The sequence below is a fragment of the Ixodes scapularis genome, unplaced genomic scaffold (genome assembly GCF_016920785.2).
Source record: "Ixodes scapularis isolate PalLabHiFi unplaced genomic scaffold, ASM1692078v2 PGA_scaffold7__128_contigs__length_106722199, whole genome shotgun sequence".
In the NCBI taxonomy this organism is placed as follows: Eukaryota; Metazoa; Arthropoda; class Arachnida; order Ixodida; family Ixodidae; genus Ixodes; species Ixodes scapularis.
In genome coordinates this window covers 51,845,387-51,850,863 of record NW_024609882.1, presented here as the reverse complement: position 1 = coordinate 51,850,863, position 5,477 = coordinate 51,845,387, and positions in this window count along the sequence as shown.

The following is a 5,477-nucleotide window of genomic DNA, read 5'->3' as shown; positions in this document are numbered from 1 at the left end:
GAAAGCGCGATGGGGAGGGCTGTGGGCGAGGGCAGGGTGTAAGATAGACAGGTGGTGAAACGAGAGCCAAATGAGCGACCGGATTGTGTCCCCCTCGGTTTTCTCTTTTTCTGTGGCGACATCTATGTGGAGCACCGCGAACTCTCACTCCAGCTGGCCGAACGCTGGCGACCGGTTAAACTAACGGAGAAGGTTTCTCGTGTATTTTCAATGGAGGACTGTCGTGCTCTCAGTTTATTTTGCGCACTCTCCAATAGAGTTCCATTCAAATTCGATTCCAGTTTTTTTTTCTTCTCGCCGCAGCGCCATCTGTCGCAAATCGGGGGTACCCGCAAGCCTCCCGCAAGCAGACGAGTACACAATCCGGTCACGGCGCTGCGGTAGGTTTCTATGGGCCGTTTCCCCACCTGTCTATCTTACACCCTGGGCGAGGGTCAAGGCGCGAGCCGCGAACTGGAGAGCAGCCCGACGACGCAGGCGCAGAAGGCCTCCAACACATCACGTGCGTCCCGTGCGTGTGTCTGGAGCGTGGCGCGGAGTGTGTAGCGCGCCTCGCTTGGGGCGTTCTGCTTCTTTCCTTCCGTCGCCGTACCTTCTCTCGCTCCTCTCCTTTCCTCCGTCGCCGTACTCTTTTCACTCGAAAAACATTGTCAACATACCGTATTTTTTTTTACGGTGGGCGCCCCGTGACGTTCACGGTCAGGTGACTGTTTATTTCACGGTCATTTTTTACAGTGTGTACTGTTTTCGCCTGCCACCTTTTTCTTTTTGTGCGCTGTCGTTATTTTTTGTGGGTGATTGTTACTTATGCAGGTAGTGAGACAGCTTTTGTCGATGGATGCCTCTTCGCTAGACCAAAAAAAGATCAGACGAAAATTAGCTAAAAAAATGATGAGCCATTCGACTCTGTGAAGGTGGACGACCAGCGAAGTTGTTTAGCATACGATACAGACGTGACAGAATTTCGAACAAAGGTACGAACAGATTTGTTGTCTTGATCTGTGATTATAGTGACGAACGGTACGCACACAGATGTCGAGGACTACCGCCGCCCCGAGGAGCCGGAGGAAACTTGACACGCGGGACGGGACTGCCACCCGGCGGAAGGAAAGGAAAGTAGGCACGCAAGCGCTTGGAACGACGACAAAGAGAGGGTGGTGCGCTTCCCTACTGCCGCTGAATTTGTTCATGGGTTATGTGACACGAAGTCGTGACGTCATTTTTCCCGCTAAATTTAGCGGAAAAACTGAACTGGTGTTGACGTCACGTGACACAAAGTCGTGACGTAATTTCTCTCGCTAAATTGAGCAGAGAACTGAATTATTGTTGAGGTCACGTGACGTCAATTTCACCTCTAAATTTGGCGGGAAAATTTCCCCGCCAAATTTTAGGCTAGGGCCTAGTGAATGATTCGTGTGCGGCCACGGAAATGATGTCACGTCTTCGTGACGTCATGTGATGTCAATTTTTCTACTAAATTGAGCGGGGAAACTGCATTGGTGGTGAGGTCACGTGACGGCAATTTCCCCCCTAAATTAAGCGGGTTAATATCCCCTCCAAATTTAGCAGAAAAACTTCCACGCTAAATTTGCCGGAGAAATTGACGTCACGTGACATGAAGTCGTAACTTCGCATGACGTCACGACTTTGTGACGTCATGGGACGTTACGAATTTATGCACGTGACGGCAATTTCCCGCTAAATTTAGCGGGGAAACTGCATTGGTGTTGAGGTCATGTGCCGTCAAATTTCCCGCTAAAACTAGCAGGGAAATTGACGTCATGTGACACGAAGTCGTGACATCACCAGACGTCACGAAGCTGTGACGTCATTTCATTTGCCGCACACGAAAAATTTACGGGACCCGAGCCATAAACAGCTTCGCTGTAAAATTTAAATAGTGACTCCGCCGTCTGCTGAGCCAAATGGAGCTGAATAATATTATTTTTTGCACCCTACGGTCCATACCACGGCAGGAGGGCTGTGATATGGCCGCAACCTCCTGTGTACTGTATCTGCACCCCTGCCAACCGGCATCGACGGTTGATGTGCTGCGTCCTCCAGCGGCCCCGAAAAAATCCGTTGAAATCAACGAGGGTGACTTGGATGATGGAAGCAGATGCACCGTTAAATTAGCGAAGAACATAATCCACTGCTTTTACTCAACCAAAACTAAATCGCACCGTCATTATCAACTCAACTGACCCTACACATCTTACTACTACTAACGACGGAGTACTGAATGTTTATCCTAAGCAATATATCGACAAATTTAATACACTCGACAAATGATATGCACCGTTCTCTGCCATCGTTTTTCTTCCTGTAAAAAAAAAAAATAATTAAACCCAGTCAGAAGTTTTGTTTAAAACTATTCTTACACGTTAACGGTGATCTTAAGTCCCAGCAATCGTGAGCAAAATACTCAAGATATATGAGACGTTAGGTGCACGCAAATGTCTATATAAGAAATATTTTCAAGAACCGTCTTCATGGACTAGACTAGAGGATGTCCTCCTTCTCGATTAGGTTCCGTTTCAATTCATATAAGTTTTCTTGTTAATCAGAAATAATCGGCGTTGAATTGATTTATTGGCGTAATGTTGCAGCTTTTAAATTGGGGAGGGCTGTAGTGTACCCGTAATTTGGTTTCGGTATTAAAATATCTAACCAACTGCCGTCCGACAGAGAGTGGTGCAGTCGACGCGTAACGGTGCCGTTTCATTGCTAGAAACCGAAAACACTTCACCAGAAGCCGGACTTTATTGGATTCGATTGTTGAGGTGACGGCAATTATAGTAGTTGTTCGGCGGCACAGGCTGCCCAGGGTCGCCCTTTATGGCCACCATGTGCTGACTAGCAGCCGACTGTGGCGCCTTGTTTTTGTTTTTCTGGGGAGTGATGACAGTGCTTGACTTACGTCCACGTTGACTCCGACCACTGGGAAGACATTTCCACCGGACTCATCAAAGCGAAAGAATTCTTTTCCGTCCTTGAACCATTTTGTGATGCTGTGGACGGCATCTTCCAGTTCGTATCTGCAATGCAGTGGCCAGGAGTCGCCTTTTTTGGGCACCCGCGGCACCTCAAGGTTGATCAGCTTCAATGGTGCTACGTTTACTAACATTCCTGCGGATAAGAAACAAAAGGTAATGTTAAATTAAGGCTCCGTGTTTTCGGTATATAACGACAAACATCGAAAATTTGCCATTTTATACGGTTTTTACCAAAATAAAAAAGCAAAAAAAAAAAAAAAACTAAACGTAATTTTTTAGTATGGTTTATCGAAATTAGGAGAGACCGGTAATACACGAAAACTAACTCTCGAGGCCGTTTTTATTAAAATCGGGAAAGGGAGAAAGTACCTCGAAAAGTTACCTTCGAGTAGGTTTTAATTTTATGAAAGACCGTGTTTAGTGCCTTCCGACGGCACTCCACTCGCGCCTACAAGTGCCGTCCACAATAGAGTCGGACGGCGCGTGTATCACTCGGGAGTTCGTCAACAGTTTGGGCTACTCGGGATCCTATGCAGACTCCACTTTTCTGTACAGAGTGTTGCTCCTGGTGTGATACCACAGTGGCTGTGAGGCAGATTCCTAGAAGCTCCACGAAGCAATCGAGGCTCATACCAGCTGCATTTCGGAAGCATTGAAGACCCTGCTCCTCGATGGTTGTTTGGAGGATCATCAGGAGAGCGGCATGGGGAATCGAATGGTACACGTCCTGGATATCCAAGGAGAAACCTGAAACAATTCCACATCCTTTTTCCTGAAGAAAGGAAATCACTCGGTTCGAGCTTGGTAATCTGAAGGGATCGTTTACTTTAACCTGTGATAGAATCTTCGCCAAAACCTATGACACATTGCTTTGCCATGTGTGTTCCTCTGATGAGTTGGTGCGAAAAGAAACTCCGTTTTTTTTTGTGTTTTTGCCGAGAAAAAGACACGCAATTCACCTTGTTGCGATCCTCTGATTTTGGTGTGAGGTCTCTGCATTGTTCATTTTCAAGCAAGTTTAGGATGGCTTTTTTTTTTTTTTTTTTTGCTGATTGAGTTTGTTTTGAATTTACTTGTTTGAAGTTCTTCGCTATGGCTTGTTGGGCTTTTTATCCACACGACCCCGAACCCAGGACTACAAATTTGTCTGTGCGATTTGTACTTTGCGGCATGTGGTAAGAATATCCAAGAAAATCTAAAAGATCAACACATCGAGGCCATTTTTCGGTATGTAGATGACTTTCCCATACTGTGTAATTTCGATGCAGACGGGTTGAGTAACGGGTGTTTAGATGGTGTCATACGCACCTTTGAACACAGCTGCCCAGGACTATCTTTCACCCCGAAACTTCCGGTAAACCAGTCAATACGGTTTCTAGATCTCTCCTTGGAGTTCAGAACTACCCACGTGTGCTGGATTACTCAAAAACTGTTAAACGAGGGTTGGCCACCAAAGCTCTCGTCTCGGTATTACAAAAATCTTGCTCCCGTGGAGTCGGGCAGCTCTGTAGGCTTCGGGACTCTGGTTACGCAAGCACATTCCTAATACCGGTATGCGAGAGCCCTTGCAAGCAAGTGCGGCCAAAGCAGGAAATAAATGCGCAGCCCACGAAAAAGAAGCCCCCCAAACCTCTTGTGGTGATGATATACATCCACGGGATAACGCATCGCCTAAAATAGATCGCTGGCCGACAAGGCGTACAGGTCGTATGCTCAGCCCCCAACAAGGCATATGTCATGTGCCGTAAGGTGAATAGTAAGAGTGGCCAAAATCAGAACTCCACCTGCTTCATCACACACGAAACACCTTACGCCCCAATGACTCCATGCGAGAAAAGAGTTGTGCACAGAATTTTGTTGTCATGTGGCAAGTGCTATATTGGACAAACAGGGCGATGTATTAATGACCACACCAGGGAGCATGCAGCTTCCGCTGCAGGTGCACTAACATCAGCTAACCATCTTCAGGCGCATTGTCGAGTATTCCAGTGTGCTCCTGATTTCGCAAACGTTACCATCGTCGGAAGACACACACACACAAAAAAAAAAACAGCTTGCAAGGGAAATCCTGGAGTCTCTGGCTATTGAGGCGAACGGGAACGACTGTGTGAGTGCGGCTTCCGGTGCGCTATTTCCGAAAGAAAAACTCTATCTTCTGGGAGCGCCCCATGTGAGAAACCAAGTCAGGAACATGTGAACGCTAGCCACCAAATATCATACCGAAGAAGAAGAAGTTACCCATGGGAACTCAATAGTATAATTCATGAGGGTAGATGAAAAAGAAGAATTTCAGTATATGGTTGATAGTCCAGCAGTGTGTGTCTCTTTTTCTCCGCGCCTTCGTTTTTTCCCTCTACTGTTCAGCTGGAAACCTTCAAAAGCATGTCATACCAACCGCCTCAGCTTCACGCAGTGATTGTGTTGCTTCAGACGCGAATAGTATATTTAAAAGAAAAAAAAGGAAAGGAAAAAAAAATGACT